The sequence below is a fragment of the Piliocolobus tephrosceles genome, chromosome 16 (genome assembly GCF_002776525.5).
Source record: "Piliocolobus tephrosceles isolate RC106 chromosome 16, ASM277652v3, whole genome shotgun sequence".
Taxonomy (NCBI): Eukaryota; Metazoa; Chordata; class Mammalia; order Primates; family Cercopithecidae; genus Piliocolobus; species Piliocolobus tephrosceles.
Genome location: NC_045449.1, coordinates 20,477,734 through 20,495,892, shown reverse-complemented (window position 1 = coordinate 20,495,892; position 18,159 = coordinate 20,477,734). Strand labels below are relative to the sequence as shown.

Below are 18,159 nucleotides of genomic sequence, written 5' to 3'. Positions count from 1 at the left end.
AATGAGCCCAGACTTGATCCCAAAGGCAATGGGGAGCCCAAGGGCCACAAGAGAGCTTGAAACTGTAAGAGTTCTGAGGCAACAAGGCATGAATTCAAATCCTGTCTCCATCCGTTCCTGTGTGGCCTTAGGCAAGCCACATAACCTCTCTGAACCGCAGTTTTCTCACCTGTAAAATGGAACTAATTGTAGCACCTATCTCATGGGGTTTTCATGAGTGAATACATGGAGACTGGCCAGCTGGGAACTCTCTGTCCCCCAACCCTCTCCCCTCATCACAGCTACGAGCCAGGCCTCTTTAGGGCCTCAGCTGGACCCCACTCCAGGCAAGAGGGAATGATGGGCAGGAACCCCAGAGGGAGGCACAGGTCAGCAAAGGCACCCTGGCTTCCGATTTTCATACAGCTGTAAATTTTCCAGCTTCAACTTAATTTGAGTCTCAGACATGTCCTGAGCAGCCAGCATGTGCACAGGAGAGCAAGGACCCAAGGTAAGGACACAAGAACATCCTGGGACCGGAAAGACCACCAAAGGAAAGGCTGCGAACTTTGCCTACGTAAAAATACGTATGATGTTGTCAAAACAAATCATAAGTAAAATGAAAGATAAATAATAAGTGTTTGTTATTAAAAAGAACCCATGTGCTTAATATCTAAAGAATTCTTATAAATCAAAAGATAAAAGGACACAGTAGGGATGAGCAGAGAGCTAGGGTTGGGCTTCCAATGTCTGTGGAATGTCCCACACCTCAGCCTGAACTGTCCCCCACTATGAAATGCCCTTTTCTGTCTCTCAGAATGCAATGCATCCTCTAAGCTCAAAGGTTGCCTCCTCCATGAAGCCTTCCAATATTTCCCCAAGTCCCTTGCTCCTCCATGAGTACTCCTAGCGTGTTTCTTGAGCCCCTAAGACCCAGCACTTGGCTTCTGCTCACTGCATCAGAGACGTCCCAGGTGAGCTGGACCAAGCTTCTTTGAGAGAAGGAAATAAAGTGCAGAGAGGAGCCATGCCCAAGGTCACCAGCCTGAGCCAGAGCTGGGCCTAGCACCCAGGTGTCCTGCATCAGTCCGTCTGTCTCCAGCCACCAACCCTGCAGTGAGCCCTCCAAGCCTGTCTTGCTCCCAGCAAGGAAGTCCCCCAGCTTGGGAGGTACATTGATCTCTTCACAAAGGGCCAGCCAGGATTAGGGCCTCAGCCCCCCCATAACCTGACTGCTCTCTGTAGGGGAGCACATGACAGTTGCTTCCTTAGCTTCCTCCTTTTGGTTCCCTATTTTGTAAATCTGGCCTCATTTCAGGTACAGAAGATTCCCTGGGAGGACCTGACAGACTCTAAGGGCTCTGGGGTTCACCCTACCATGGGCAGGAGGCTGACCTCAGAGATGTGGAGTCCAGGAAGATAGGGCAGGCTTTCCAGAAAGCCTATCGCTCTGCCCCAGGCCCCATTTACAGCTCAGATCATGAGCGCAACATGGCCTGGCTCTGCTGCCAGAATCACACTCAGCATTGACTCACTCGCTCAGCGGCGTCTGCCCAGCCTCTACTATGCGCTGACATCGTGTTTGGGGGCCCACCTGCTGCTGGGGCAAGACAAACCAAAAAAAAAAAAAGGCTGGGGAAGAAAAAAGAAATTGAGTAAATCCAGAGACGGGTGGAGACTATTCCAGAGGTCAGGGCAGACTGTCTGAGAAGGTGACATCTGATGGAGAGCTGGTGAGAAGAGAATGAGGGAAGAGGGTACCCCTTGAAGGGGGAACTGTAGCCACAAAGGCCTTGAGGCTGAGGCCGGGGGAGGGCAGTGGGGCTGGAGCCGAGTGTGCCAGGGAGGTGGAGGAAAGGAGGCAGGGACAGCAGATGGATGGCGAGACAGAGGCACACAGCTCTGAAAGGGAGCGGACTTGGCCAAGGACGTGCAGGTTGCTGCCGGGAGCACCTCTTCATCGACGGCGCTCAGAGGAAAGGCCTTGCCTTGCCACATGCCAGACACGACCCAAGGCCCTCTCTTCCCTTCTCCCTCCAACTCCTATGCACCCTTCAACACCCATTTCCAAGCCCATCCTTTGTGCTTCCCTCTGTCTTGGACCAGACCATGCTGGGTACAGCCTGTATGTCCGAGTCCACCAGGCCAAGGGTCTCCTGAGGGTAGAACATGGGTCTGACTGTGTTGAGGGGCCTCAGCACAGAACCTGGTCCCTCGGGGAAGTTAAGGGATTGGGAACTAGGATTCTGTCCCTGTGCTCCAAGAGTGCACTCCTTAAAGTTTGCGTCACAAGACGCCAGGCAGCGCTGCAGCCCACCCAAGACCACTCCAGCTTCAGCGCACCACGGGACCGCCCCTGTCCCCGTCCCCTCTGGGGGGACCGCCCCTGTCCCTGTCCCTTAGTTTCCCCATTTGTCAAATGAGAGGCCCCAAAGCTTGGGAACAGGGCGTCTCCACCTTCCTCCCGTATGAACTGCTCACAGCAGGGTGGTCCCCGCAGGGAGAAAGCATGGCTGTCACTCTCTGACCCCTGCTGAGCTCTGAGCTCTGAGCTCGGCCCACAGGGCAGGAAATGTCAGCTTTCTGCCAGGCCAGCAGGAGGGTTCCCGCTGAGCCTGGGGGTGATGGGAGATCCTCTCTGTTCTATGGCCTTGCTGGGGGACTCACAGTGCCTGACCTGGGCACTTCACCCACATCAGCCAGGTGTGGGGGCCTGGGGATGCAGCTGCCCCCGACCACCTCTCCCCAACCATGGCTGGGAAACTAAAGCTCAAGTCACAGTCGGGATGCCTGCCTTGGTCCTCAGACCCGCAGAGGGGCTGCCCAAGGACCCTGGAGGCAAAGCAAGGGGGCCGGGCAAAGTAGGAGCAGGCTTTGCAGTCCCCGAGACAGTGGAGCAGGTTCCCGGAGGTCCTGCCGCAGGGTCCAAGGACAGAAGCCAGGGCTTTGTGAACTTGATGGAGGAAAAATCATCAACTTCCCCGCCTTCAACCTCTCTGTGAAATGTATGTTGGACACACCGAGCCCAGGCTCCCCCCAGGCCCTATAACAATGCAGACCGCTGGAGCTGCACGGCTCTCCTCCCCGCTCTCATGGAGTCGGTAGGACGGCTGCCACCAGGTCTTGCTAGTTAAGGCGCTCATATGCAACAGCATGCTAATTACTAGATCACACATTTTAAAATAATGTTTTGATAAGTACTGCAACACTTACTTCTAGTTTCCTCTGTAGCCCTATATGGGTTCTCTCTTGCATTCAAAAGTGTTATTCTGAGAAAGAGGATGTCAAAGGCATACCTAGCACACGAACAGCTCAGCACGCTGGATCTGACGGAGAAGGGCGGAGCATCTGGCAGCTCAGGGCCAGGGCCTTGTCGGGAAAGGACAGGGCAGCCTGGCCCCTCGCCCACCCACCCAGCCTCTTGTTCATTACCCATTTATTCCACAACCAAGTCTCTCCTGATCACCAAACCCGTTTGAGGCTCTGCGTGGGGTGTAGCATGAAAAGGGTGGTCCGCCCTGCGCCTGGCTCCTCACAGATCGGGGGAGACAGACATCCCAGGAGAAACCGGAGAAACACAGGAGATTCCGGCTGCAGGAGGGGCTGTGTGACCACCCGGGAGGAGGGACTCGAGGCCGGCTGAGGGGCAGTAGGGCTGCAAACAGGAGCAGGGCCCCCGGCCCAGGACACAAGGCAGGATGTGAGGAGACAGGAGGGAGGGGCAGGGAAATGAGCTCTGAGAGGGGACAGGGCTGGGGCAGGCGGCTCAGAGGCCAGGAGCTTGCTCCCCAGCCCCAGGTCGCCTCTGCATGTGCAGCCCACCCAGGTGGGATGGGGAGCCCTTCAGGCCACAGGGAAGGGCTGGACAGCAATGGCTGCACTTCCTCTAGTACTAGGTAGCAGGTGGCTCTGCATGGCCTGATTTCACAGTGAGGAGACTCAGGCACCCCACAGCTAGACGGTAGCGAGCAGGGCCCCACAGAGGCTGTTCTGACCCCATGCCGCCTTGCACGGACCTCTTACTGCCACACACGCTTTCCAACCCCAGTAAACTGGGACTGCGCAACTGCTGTGCGTCAGGAACACCCGTCACTGTGACACATGCCACTTCCATTCACACCAGTTTCTTTTGATAGAGGCAAGAAACTGGGGCTCGGATAGGGTGAGTTCCGTGCCCAGGGACACGCAGCCAGTCCATGGCAAAGCCAGGACAGAAATTCAGGACTTCCAGGGCTGGGGAAATAGAGACCTAGGATTTGACCACACATGTTGGCCCTGGTGTCTCTAGGAGACACCACAGCCTCTCCAGGTACGGCTTGGACCACCTCCTCCAGGAAGCCTTCCCTGACTATGTGGTTCTTGCCTGCCTCTCTCCCATTCCTTTGGTGGCAGCTAATTGATGATGTGAGGAGGCAGGGGCTGTGGGAGTGGTGGGGTAGGGCCCTGGTGCCTGGCCCCTGTTTGGTCTCTGCTGTGCTGCATTGACCTGGAGCTACGGTCTTTCTCTGAGCTGGGTTCCAGCAGGACATTTGTCCCAGAGCAGAGGTGTGACCAGCAATGTCTGCTCAGAAAGCAGGCGGGTGGCTCATGCCTGGAGCAGGAAGAAAGTACCTACTTTGTGCATCTCTTGACAACCCCAAGAGACATGGCCAGGGACTATCCTTGCCCCAAGAGGAAGAAATAAGCTCAGAGAGGGAATCCAGAGCCCCACGGTCACACGGTCGGCCAGCATCTGGGGGCCAGGCATCCTGGAAAGGGCACCTGCACCCAGTTACTGGGGTGCAGGGCCAGAAGCGGGCATGGGGGATGCCAGCTTCGCTCCATGGGATCTGAAGATGAATGCAGCTGCTGCCACCTCCAGCCTCCTGCCACATCTGCAGGGCTTGGGGTGGGTAGTGCAGCAATGCTGAGCGGGTGCACAAATTCTCACTTCCTAGGGTGGGTCCCAGCTCCTGCCAGGGCTCCACCCCTAAGGCACACCTTTATGGATTCGTCGTTACCTCAGTTTCCACATCTGTGGAATGGGTCTAATCATTCTGCCTCCCTGGTCCAGCAGACGTTAGTCTATGCACAGTACCCAGAACAGGTCCAGCACACAGTACTATGTGCTATGCACACTACATACTACATGATACATGCTAGCACATGCCTGCTCTCACCACCACAACTCTGTAAACGCATCTTTGCTGGCAACATGTCACATGTGTACACGGGTACACGACCTGTGGTAAGAGTGTGTTCTAGTCCTTTCCCCAGAAACAGATCTTGAGTCAAGGATTTGGGAGTAGGGAGTTTACTTTGGAGGTGACACCAGGAAGCACCAGGAAGGGAGTTGAGATGCGGACAGGATGGCAGCCAAAAATGATTGCATAGATGAGCAGGTCACCACTGAGGATACCTGGGCTCCAGCCTCCTGGGCATAGAACATACCTCAGAGTTATCCCCAGCAAGGAAGCCCGGTGGAGGGATGGCCCAGCATGCTGCGGGCAGTGGGGGCCATAGAGGTCTGGCCTGGCGTCGGGATGCTGCTGGCCACGGGGGCTGCCAGGCGGGGGAGGATGCATTCATTCCCTTGGCTGCACATGCAGGAGGCTCCAGTGGCCAGAAGAGGCACTGGGCAGGGCCTCGGGTGCCAGAGAAGTGTGGGGTATAACCAGGGAGCTCCCTTATGGGCACATATGGGTGTGTGCAGTCCACCTCCGTGTGCCTCCGGCGTGCACACAGACTCAGGCCTGCATCCTTCCTCAAACGATGAATCCATGCCCACATTTGTGTGGGGCTATAGACCCGGGGGTCTCTGCGTGTCTGCTCTTGTACACATATGTACATAGGCGTGGACACACACACACACACACACGTCCAGGGCTATGTCCCTCGCCCAGCCCTGGCAGTGGCCGCAGGGTGGCAGGGATGGCCTGGTCACCTTGGCAACGGGGCAGGAGCAGCTAAGTCTGGGACAGCCTTGGTTCAAAGGCAAAAAACAAAACCAAACCACTGGCACAAAGAGGCTGAAAGAAGAAAAGGAGAAGGGAGGGGTAGGAGGGGGCAAGTCTTGGCCCCCAGGCTCTGCTCCTGGTTCACCTGCCAATCCCTGCTGTGCCCTGTGTCAGTCCCAGCTGAGGGCTGCCGGCAGAGCTGGAGGGGGCAGGGCAGAGTGTGAGGCCCTGAGTCAGGCCACACTGGCTGAGTCCTCCGGCTTGGGGTCCTTTCCCAGAGTCGTGGGGGAAGGTATCCCAGACATCAGGCACTCTGCAAACCAGTGGACTCTGGGCCATACCCTCACAAAGTCATCCTCTCTGGACAATTAACGCACTAATTGCACACACTGCCCATGGCCAGTGCATTAGCCCAGCTCCCACGATGATTTATTCAGGAGCTCCCATCTCCTTCCCGTCCCCAGGCCAGCTCATCAGCCTCTGCCGGGCGGAGAGGACGACCCACAGACGCTTCCCTAGCCTTGCTCGAAAACATCGCATGCTATTTATATTTCATCAGACAAGAGTGCACGGGGATGAAACTGCTGGTGATCCGCTCCCAACAGGCAGCCGGGCGCTGAAGCCCCACACGGCAGCGATCTCAGGCAGGAGAAGCTGAGGCCTCCTGCATTCTTTGGGGTGGCCCTTGCTCGAGAGCCTGCGGCAGGAGCTGTGATTGCAGCTACAGGGATGTTACCTTGACTACCTCACTGCGCCCCGAGAAAGCTCTGCAGGGAAGAGTCTGCTATTATCCCCACTGGGCAGATGAGCAAACTAAGCTTCAGAGAAGCGAAGTTTCTTACCCAAGGCCAAACAGCCTATAAGAGGCAGAGCTGGGGAACAAGCCCACGCCTTTACTGTCAAGCATCTGGCCTCCCAAATTCAGTCCCTGAGCATCCCTATGAGGATCTCTGTTTTACAGATGAGGAAACTGAGGCCCAGAGAGCTAAATGGACTTGCCCAGGGTCACACAGCTGGGAATGGAGGCCAGGCAGATGACCTTGATGGACAGTGTGCTCCAATCTGTGCCCTGGGAGACCCCCTTGAACTATGACCCCTGGCCAGAGCCTCCCAAACACCTGCGTGCATCCAGGAAGCCTTCCTGGGAGGCTCTGCGCAGTCCATCCCCACGGCTGCCTGAGGCCATAGCCATGGTGGGCCACGAACCTGATGCCTTAGCCCCACCCCCAGACGCTGGGTGGAGGCTCAGTTTGGCCGGTTCTAGTGACTCCAGGGGTCCAGTGGTTAGGACAGTGATCACTGTGAAGAGCCCTTGAATCATATCCTCTTGTCATCAGCCTCACAGAGAAAGGGCCCCTCACCCCAAACGGGATGGCCCTCCCCATCAATCGGGGCTGATATCCACCCCGGGCATCCCATAACCGCTGGTTCCTGAGACTGGTACGTACTAAGCTGGCTAGAACCCTGGCCAGGCACAGGGATGTCTCTCTGAGCCTCGGTGTCCTCATTTGTAACATGGGCACTGATGGCCCCTTGGAGGACTGGGATGGGCATGCCAGGGCTCGCTGCCCGGCACAGACCTGTGCACAGCAAGCACCAGGCAAGCAGAAGCTGTGGCTATCATCAACATCATCCGCAAAGTGGGAGCAGGCCTCTGCAGCGAGCTAGCTCTGTGACTCCCTGGCTATGTCATCTCAGATTCCGGGCTGCCGCTCTCGGAGCCTCAGTTTCCCTGCCTGTTAGCTGAGGATTTCTCAAGGTTGTAGGAAGAACAAGGAGTCCAGGTGCACGTAGCACTCAGCTCTAGCCTCAGCAAGTTCTCGAGAGCCCAGCCAGCCCCTCACCCCCATTCCAATCCCAAGGCCAGGCAGCTGGCACCTTGGAATGACCCCTGGCCCCTGTCTGCTCCCAGGGACCCAGGGCAGCCACCATAATAAGCCTGGCAGGGACCCAGGTACAGCAGGGCTGTGGCCCAGCCGAGAAGCCTGAGGACATCCTGGGCTGGCTGCAGAGGCTCAGAGCCCAGAGAGGGCAGGCCATGCCTGAGCCACACAGCAGGGCAGGACATGCTCTGGAAACGGCCCTGCCACCAAGCAGAGGGGCTCCAGCCACTCCTCTGCCTCAGCTGAACCCCAAATACTCTTCCCTTCTCCCCAGGCCAGTGCACAACCTCTATCTGACCTCTGTCACTCAGTCGTGGTAAGACCTTGGGCAGGTCATTTCACCTCTCTGGCATCAGTATCCCTATCTGTAGCATGGGGGCGATATGATGTAATTGTATGTATGAGGATTAATGACTTCATAAAGAGCTTAGAGCCATGCTTGGCATAGAGAAATATATTTATATCACCGTCCCTGTTATCATCAGGTCCATTATCTCCTTTTTTTTTTTTTTTTTTTTGAGACGGAGTCTCTCTCTGTTGCCCAGGCTGGAGCGCAGTGGCCGGATCTCAACTTACTGCAAGCTCCACCTCTCAGGTTTATGCCATTCTCCTGCCTCAGCCTCCCGAGTAGCTGGGACTACAGGCACCCGCCACCTCACCCGGCTAGTTTTTCGTATTTTTTAGTAGAGACGGGATTTCACCGTGTTAGCCAGCATGGTCTCGATCTCCTGACCTCGTGATCTGCCCGTCTCGGCCTCCCAAAGTGCTGGGATTACAGGCTTGAGCCACCACGCCCGGCCTATTTCCTTTTTTTTAGAAAAAGTCTCACTCTGTCACCCAGGCTGGAGTGTAGTGGCACAATCTTGGCTCACTGCAACCTCCGCATCCTGGGTTCAAGCGACTCTCATGCCTCAGCCTCCCAGAGGCAGGTGCCACCACGCCTGGCTAATTTTTGTATTTTTAGTAGAGATGAGGTTTTGCCACGTCAGCCAGGTTGCTCTTGAAATCCTGGCCTCAAGTGATCCACCCGTTTCGGCCTCCCAAAATGCTGGGATTCCAGGCATGAGTCACTGTGCGCTGTCTTTTTTTTTTTTTTTTTAAGACAAGATCTTGCTCTGTCACCTAGGCTGGAGTACAGTGGCTTGATCAGAGCTCACTGTAGCCTTGAACTCCTGGACTCAGGTGATCCTCCTTCCCCAGCCTCCCAGGTCGCTAGGACTACAGGTGTGCTCCAGTAAACCCAGCTAATGTTTCATTTTTGTAGAGATGGGTCTCACTATCTTGCCCAGACTGGTCTTGAACTTCCGGCCTCAAGCAATCCTCCTGCCTCAGCCTCCCAAAGTGCTGGGATTACAGGTGTGAGCCACCTTGCCCAGGTGTCATCAACACTTCTGTGCCAGGCACTGGGTTAAAGCAGGACATAGCCCATGGATCCCACGTGGTCATGGTCTGTGTCCAGACCTGCCACCCTCAGGGGTCCCTTAGCACTTCCAGGGACCCACTTGCTGTGGCCCCAGCACGGCCTGGAAAGAATTTCTGGAAATAAGATGAGCAATTTCTAATGGTTTACCCCTGGCAACACTGAACTCCCAGCAGTTCCCACCTCCAACACCTTATGCCAGGCTGGTCCCCTCCCAGGGTGCCTATGCCAGGGTTTCTCTCTGCCACATCCCTGACCACACCGGGCAGTGTCTGTCTTCACCTTCCCCACCCTCAGCCTCAAGTTGAGCCTCCAGTCCTCATTCATCTCCAGAATCAGTGCATCACCCAGCACAGGGCAGGCACAGAGCCGGAGCCCTGTGTCTGTTTCCAGAACGGCAACAGTGATCCATAATGAGAGCTTAGGATTATTGAACACTTACTATATTATGTGTCAGACTCAGCTCCTGAGTACCATACAATCATACCTCGATTAACGATGGGAATACCTGCTGAGACATGTGTCATCAGGCAATTTCATCACTCAGCGAATATCATAGAGAGATTTACGGAAAGCTAGATGGTACAGCCTACTGCATACCCAGGCTGTGTGATGGAGCCTGTTGCTCCTAGGCTGCAAACCTGTACAGCATGTACTGTGCTGAACACTGTAGGCAACTGAAACACGATTGTAAGCATTTGTGTATCTAAACATAGTCAAACATTGAAAAAGTACAGCAAAAATACAGTATAAAAGATAAAAAGTGGCACACCTGTATACCACAGCCCCTTAGTGATCTTATGGGACCACTGTTATACGCACCCTCGGTCATTGACTGAAATGTCATTAGCTGACACGTGACGAGATCCCCATGAGATAGATATTATAATTTTACAGATGAGTGCACTGAGGCCCAGGGAGGTAGCCTTCACTGGACAGTTCAGGTAGACCACGGCCCAGACCAAACCCCTTGTTATTCCAATCTGTCCTCCTTTGTCTGAGTCCTGTAGGTGGGGCATAAGAGGCCAGCACTAGAGACCAGCAGTGCCCTGAGTGGCACCCTTGGCCCCAAACTTAGGCCACATGCTCCATGGGCCCAAATGAGTGGCCCTGGGAGGATGCGCTCAGCCTCAGGCCACTGGCCAGGTGTTTGCCCTACTGCTCAGGGTGGAGGCGGGCGGTGAAGGCCTGGGGACTTGGTGCTGGTGTCAAACACATGGGATTGAATGGTGCCTTCCAGGCCCCTGTGGCTTCATCTGTAAAATGGACCATGAGGAGACTAAGTGAGACAATCCCAGCGCCTGGTATGGAACAGGTGCTCAGCAATTGTGGAACCATGAGGTGGAGCCCCAGGACCCAGGGCCTGCCAGGCATGCTGCCCTCAGGCCTGCACCCTTTGCTGGTAGCTCAACCTGCATGGGGGGGTCTGAGGCTCCCAGAGGGGCATTACAGGGTTAGCTGGATAAATGACCAGCAGGCAGTGTTGGCCTCGTAAGTGAGAGTGGAAACATACCAGAGGCAGAGGGGAGGGCGCATGCAGAGGCCAGGGGCTGTAGAGGCTCTAGCAGTGGGGCAGGGTAAACAGGTCAGCCCCAGGGTGCAGCCAACCTCAGGGACAAACTCAGACTGTTTGAGGGCCTGAAGCAGGGCCTCTGAGAGCTGCCACATCAGCCAGAGCCAGACCCCTCTACTGTGGCTCAAGAAAGCACCATGTGCCCCAGAAAATTCCCTCCACCTCTCTGAGCCTCGGTGTCCCCATCTGTAAAATGGGGACAAGCACAGAAAGCGATGAGTCAGCACCTGAAACTCCTAAGCAGCACAAGCTTCTGACAAACGTCCTTTCCAGTAGGGGAGGGCAGGGGAGGGCAAGGGAGATTGGTACAGCCGTGCAGGGAGGCACACGGACTTAAAATTCCAGCCCAGGCCTGGGAACAGCCTCGGTCCCTCCCCAGAGAGTGGGGGACTGGGCAAGAAGGGGCAGAAGTTAGGAGCCCATCCTGTTCCCAGACCCAGGGACACTATCCACATCTTCCTGCCCTGGCCTCCCTGACCCCCACCATCTGTGCATCTCCACACATACCCCACCGGCCCTGCCTACGAAATTAAGACACGGCTACATGGCCTATGCCTGCACTCACACCACCAAGGTTGCCCCGACCGTGCTGCCCACACCCACCTTCAGGCCTTCCATCTGTCACCACAATCCGCCTCCCCGTCTAGACTGCCCAAATGCTGTGGCCACCATCATGGACCACAGGTGTCTGCCATTTAGACAACCCATCTATACACAGCCAGTCTCAGGCCTCATTCTCTGAACCCACTTGAGGAGGGTGGTGGTCCATGAAACCCCCACCCCATAGAACCAACACTCCCAGCTCCTGGTGGGGCTCCTGCCGGTCCTAAGTGCCAACAAGATGATTAAGGAGTGGGGACCAGCTGGGCCCCTGCCCCCTGCCCCCTGCCTCGAGCAGCTGCAGCCTGGTGGGGCCAGAGGCAGAAGATTGCGGGGTTGCGGGGCGTGTGTCCCTGTCCGCCTTTGCTCCCTGCTGCAGCGGCCAAACTTGTCCTTCCCTGGGGGCCCAGCCCACGGAACTGGGTTCTCGGAACAAACACAGCCGGCTTCCATGACCCACAAGTGAGCACACACTGAGCACCTACTATGTATGTGCCTGGACCTCTGGGAAGCCCTTCACACAGCACCTCCGGTAGGTCAGTGGTCCAGTGGTGCCGTGTGTAGCGGGTAGGGCAGCTTCTTATTCCCACTCACACCTGGGGACACTAAGGATCAGGAAGGCTCTGCTAGAGCCTGGACCACCTCCCTCGAAGTCACCGCAGCTCAAGAGAGAGGGAAGGAAGTTGTCCAGGAGCCCACAGTCCCCACCATCACACTCAGCGTTAAGTCACCCGATTCCACCTCAACCACAGCCCCAGGAGGCAAGACAGGGATTCCTGTAGCCACTTGCAGATGAGGAGCCCCGGCATGTAGCCTGGAGCCATGCAACGCCCCACAGCTGGGAGGCCACCTTGCCAGACACGACCCCATGCTTGGCCCTCCCACCCACTGGCCAAGGCAGACCTGGTGGCAGGGGAGGTTCTCGGCCTGCCCCCCTTCCAGTGACAAGGAGACTGGGGCGGGGGGACCACAGGCTCAAGGAAAGTGGGAGCCCAGTTCTGGTCATGTAGGATCCAGGTGCCCACAGACCCCAGGGGAGATGTCACCTGCGCTGGTGGAGGAAGAAAGGCCTGGGCTAGACATGAACCTTGGGCTGGAGGCGGCCAGGTGTGCAAGTGTGCGAGTATGGATGGGAAGATGCCTGGCCTCCGAAGAAGAGGCGGAGGAGGAGAAGGAGGAAGAGGGCTGGGCGGAGCGCCAAAACGCAGGTGTTCCCAGACGGCACAGGTTCAGACAAACCAAGTGACTGGTGACCCTGTCCTAAACATTTCCGAGGCATTGCAGGGAATGGTCATAAGGAGAATCTGGTGAGCAGCAGGACAGTCTTGTGAGGAGGTCTGTGGTCCTGGGGTACAGCAATAACGCAGGCTGGAGGGGTACAGGGAGCGTGGCCTGGAGTCAGAGTCTCTTCCAAAGGTAACAACCCCTCCAGAGTTTGGTGCCATAGGCCCGGCCACTTCACCTCTAGGTACATGGAGAGACCTAGAAACCGGCATCCAGGGGAACCTGTGTTCCATGTCCATGGCAGCACCGTTCACAGGTGCCAAAGGCCGAGCAGCCCAGCGTCCACCACTGACAAATGCTCAGGCAGAGTGTGTCCATCCACACCCAGGCATCCCTCAGCCATAGCGAGGAAGGTGGTGCTGACGTACGGCACACCAGGGCCGGGCCTGGAGGACATGACGGAGATGGAGAAGTCAACCATGGAAGGTTGCCCGTGCAGGGCCCCACGCACACACGACGTCCAGATTAGGAAGATTTACAGCCACAGCAAGTGGTTTAGTGGCTGCCAGGGGATGGGGTGGGGACCAGCAGTGACTGCCAATGGGACAGGGCTTCTTTTCTGAGTGGTGGAAAGGCTTTGGAACTAGACAGAGGTGATGGCTGCGCGACATTGTGAATGCACTAAATACCACTGAATTGTTCACTTTTAAATGGCTAATTTCATCTTATGTGAATTTCACCTCCAAGAAAAAAAAAAAATTGAATTTCACCTCCAAGAAAAAAAATTGGGAGGAGACACACAAAGGAGATTTGAAACCAACCTCAGCCTGACAGATCCAAGCCCAACTCCTCACAGCAGCTCAGCAGAGCCACAACCAAACTCTGGACCAGCGAGCGGGAAGAAATGCTTATTGTTACAAGAAAGGAGGGAAGGAAAGAAAGAAAACCAGAAATGCTGCTGCAGCCTCCAGGCTCTGCAATTGCTCCCCCTCCCCGTCCCCGTGCCCCTGCCCCTTGGTCAGGCTCCGTCCACCTCTGGCCACCGGCCCTGCTTCCCTCGGATGCCCTCCCAGCTCCCTCCCTGACTCCATGCGGGTCTGGGCCCCTTCCCCGGAAGCGAGTCCCTGTCCCATGGAGTCTATGGCCAGTGGTTCCCTGGCACAGAAGCTCTGTGGGGCAGGACTTTGTTTTGTGCCTTGCAGCGTCCTGGGGCCTGGGGAGCAGTGCCCGTCCTGGTGGGCCCTTCATTGTCACCGTCGGAAGGATTCACTCCCAACCAGGGTGTAGTGCAGGGTCCAGCGGAGGGAGACTCGGGACAGCGATAGCCTTGGGTAGGCAAGAGGGGTGGGCCCTGTAGGTGAGGGGTGACAGTCCATCATGGGGAGGGGAGCTGCGATGGGCATGAGTTGAAATTCTCTTCGATTTTCTCAGTGAAAGAGGTGATCACCATGCTGGTGGGGAGTCAGGGACCTTTGAGGGAGAAAGCCAGGCATGGGGCAGGAGTGGGGGCCTGGCGGCTGGGCCCAAGGAAGAGAGAGTGGGTTCTAGAACGAGGCAGGAGGAGGAAGGTCTGGGACCAGCACCCCAGCTCAGAATCAGGAGGTGCAGTGAGAGGGGAGGCAAGGCTGATGGCCAGCCCTGAGCAGCAAGCCCGCAGTTGGACTCGGGGTTTCGTGCCCTTTAAGTCTTGCTCCCTTCGTGTCACAGGGAGGGCTAGGAAGCACGTGGCTGGGGCCCTCCCTGCCTAGGGCCCAGGGATGGTTTTGAAAGGCTCTCTAAGGGCTCCCCTGAGCGGAACACTGGTGCTGAGGGACACTGGTGCCACAGCAGCCCCCAAACCCCCTGTGGGGCCAGGATCCAGGGCCTCTTCCCCAGGAAACCATCCCTGCCCCCCAGCGGCACCACCCTCTGCAGAGACCTCCACTCAGCCATGGGGCTCTGAGCGAACAGCTGCTTCCCCCTCAGGACTGGGGGTCCCCGAAGTTAAGTGAATGAGTGAGTGGGCAAGTCATCGACTTACTCCCCAAGCAGCGAAGCTACCGCCACAACCTGTGGCATCACACAGGACCCACAGATTCATGGGAAGCCTGAGCTCAGCCGGGGGCGGGGGCTCCGGGATGCGGCGCACATGGAGAGAGGCCGTTTCACCTCTAGGCAACAGGCGAAGGGGCAGGCCCCACCCTGAGAACAGGGTCTCTCCCTGCCTGTGCCCCAGCTTGATCTGGGGGCAAGAAAGAGGCGCCTGGACCAGCCATGCTCTGTGGCTGAGGTCACAGGTGGGAGGCAAGGCTCCGGGCAGTCCCTCCCCTTCTCCCAGCCCCCTTTTCTCCACCTGTGAATGGCAGGATTCAGACCCCGTCATCTGGAATTCTGAAACAGCCTAACGCCTGACCGGGCAAGCTCCCCGCACAACTGTAGTTTAAATGGGGTAAATTTGGCTCCATTTCTCACAGTAGGGAAATGAGGTTCAGAGAGGTGATGCGGCTTACCTCATGTCACACAGCAGATGGGGGTAGGAGAGCAGCCCGTGTCATTGCAGGCCCCCAGTTCATGCCCAGCACTGCCATTGCAAGACAGAGACATCTCAGCGGCAAGACACCTCCTGGATCCCGGGCCCAGGACGTCTCTATCTTCCCTCATGAGGGAGCCCAGCGGGACCTTCTTCAGAGAACCGAGGCTTCCCGATTGGGGTTCAAATTCGACTTGGCCACCGCCTCCCCCAGTGGCCCCATCTCTCAAGCCCCACTCCTTGCCTGGCTGGGACATTTTGAGAATTAAGTGAGATAATGTTCGGGAAAGCACTGAGCACAGCGCCTGGCACCAGCCGCCGCCGGGTAAGCAGTCATTTTCATTATTGTTTCTGGGTGCCAAGCCTCAGCACGACGTCACACTGCTTCCTGAGAAATAAAGGCACCCGGTGACACCACAGGCTGCTGGATTCACCACCGGGCCATTCGTATTGCTGGGGCTCCCAAATTTCCTGGTGGCAACTGGGAGCCACAGGAGGGGGCCAAGGACACCCAGGCTCCCTTGGCCTAGGGGCATTACAGCAATCCCACCGACACCCACCTCCAGAGGGACTAGGGTGTGGCAAGCGGGTCACAGGTGTGATCCCAGCCCCTCCCTCCAGGCAGTGAGGAGCCCCACTCTCGGGCTCCATGCACAGGCAGGAGCACTGGCACGGGATGGGGTATGGCAGGTCCTCCCGACGCCCCGTTCAGGCATGTGTGAAGTGAGGCTGCTGCTCCCCATCCTTGGGTGAGCCATAGAGACCCAGGAGGATGAGAGAGGGCTGGCATGTGGCCAGGGCATCCCACCCACTCCCTGAGAGCTTCTCCGCCAGGAAGGATAAGGTCAGGAAACACCCTCCCTGCAGGAGCCGGCAGCTGCCAGAAATGGAACTACAACAAGAGGTTTTAACTTGAAAAGCCACTACACCTCTAAAACAAAGGAGACGTCAAGCAAAACGATGGCAGCGGGGGTGCCATCTTCACGGCCAGGACTAGTGGCCTCAGTGGGAGGAGTGGAAGGTAGGGACCCAGTGCACACAGACTCTGCCAAGGGGGCGACCAACCAGCACGACCCTCTGGGCGCACAGCGGTGACACTTCAAAACCACAAAGGCACAGCCCCTCGAGTGAACAGGCCATTTCCAGAACTTTCTCTTGGACAGCTGGAGCCGGAGGACCTCTGTGTCCAGGTATTCCAGCAGCATTACATCACTGACAGCTGAGGGTTGGAGGGAAACCTAATAGTGAGCGCATCAGTGAGGTAGATTGACTAAGCAGAAATCCAGACTCCTGCGGGAAATGCCAGTTAGATGTTCAAACCAGTTGTTCACGGATATAACAATACAAGATGTCATCTCCCACACCCTCCGACAGGGGAAGGACCATTCAGAGCTCCACTTCCCAGGTAAGGAAACTGAGACACAGGGCAGCTGGGAAATGGGAAACCCACCCGAGGATGCACTGCTGGTAGCTGATCCCAAAACACCTCACCCCAGCGCTCGATGTCTCCAAAGTATGGTTCTAAAAAAGAGCACATTTCTTTTTTTTTTTTTTTCTTTTTTTTTTCTTTTGACGGAGTCTCGCTCTGTCACCCGGGCTGGAATGCAGCGGTGCGATCTCGGCTCACTGCAAATTCCGCCTCCTGGATTCACGCCATTCTCCTGCCTCAGCCTCCCAAGTACCTGGGACTACAGGCGCTCGCCACCACGCCTGGCTAATTTTTTGTATTTTTAGTAGAGACGGGGTTTCACCGTGTTAGCCAGGATGGTCTCGATCTCCTGACCTCGTGATCCGCCCGCTTCGGCCTCCCAAAGTGAAAAGCATGTTTCTTAAAAGAGAAAAAGGATGCAGGGTGGCGTATCTGTGTTGGCCATGAGTAGTGGCTGAATGGTGCCCTCCCCAAAGAGATGTCCACACAGAACCTGTGAATATGACCTTATTCGGATGAAAAGAGCCTTTGCAAATATAGAGTTTGGATATGAGATCATCCTGTATTATGGTGGACCCTGAATCCAATGACAAGCATCCTTAGAAGTAGAGGTCCTGGTGCAGTGGCTCACACCTGTAATTCCAGCACTTTGGGAGGCCAAGGCAGGTGGATCACAAGGTCAAGAGATCGAGACTATCCTGGCCAACATGGTGAAACCCCATCTCTACTAAAAATACAAAAATTAGCTGGGCGTGGTGGTGTGCGCCTGTAATCCCAGTTACTCAGGAGACTGAGGCAGGAGAATCTCTTGAACCCAGGAGGCGGAGGTTGCAGTGAGCCAAGATCGTACCACTGCACTCCAGACTGGCAACAGAGGGAGACTCCATATCAAAAAAAAATAGTTTAAAAAAATAAAATAAAATAAAAAATGTGACAGGCATAGTGGTGCACATCTGTAGTCCCAGCTACTTGGGAGCCTAAGGCAGGAGGATCACTTGAGCCTGGGAGTTCCAGGCTGCAGTGAGCCATGGTTGACAGAGCGAGACTGTCTCAAAACAGTAAGAGCGAGAGAGAAGAGAGGCAGAGAAAGCACAGGGAGAGGAGACCATGTGAAGACAAGAGGCAGAGACTGGAGTGATGCCCACAAGCCGAGGAATGCCAGGACTGCCAGGAGCCCCCAGAAGCTGGGGGAGAGCCCCAGAACGGCTGCTCCCTCAGAGGCTCCGTGAGGAACTAGTCCCGCAGACACTGGTTTCAGACATCTGGCCTCCAGAACAGATGCCGCATTTGTACTGTTTTAGGCCACCCAGTCTGTTATGGTGGCAGCAGCAGGAAACCAACACAGGGTCTCACTAGCTTGCCGCCCTCTGATCCCTGCCTCTGCTTTCTTTACTGGACTTGGCTGGTGGTGCTGCCAGACTCCCACCCCAGTGCTCCTTCCACAACCCAGATGCAATGATAGGCGTGTGGGTTTGCCCAACCCACTTTCTCTAGTGTTCCCATTTCACATGGGAGGACACTGAGGCTCCCAGGGCTCCTGCTCCCCACCCACTGTCCTCCTAGTCTCCTCTCTATTAACTGCCTTTGATCTGGGGCATCCCCACCC

The 18,159-nt window shown here is 56.3% G+C and overlaps 1 pseudogene; it reads right to left on the bottom strand.

Moving 5' to 3' along the window:
• Positions 1 to 18,159, bottom strand: part of LOC113224114 — a 78,454-nt pseudogene that overhangs the window by 17,953 nt on the left and 42,342 nt on the right.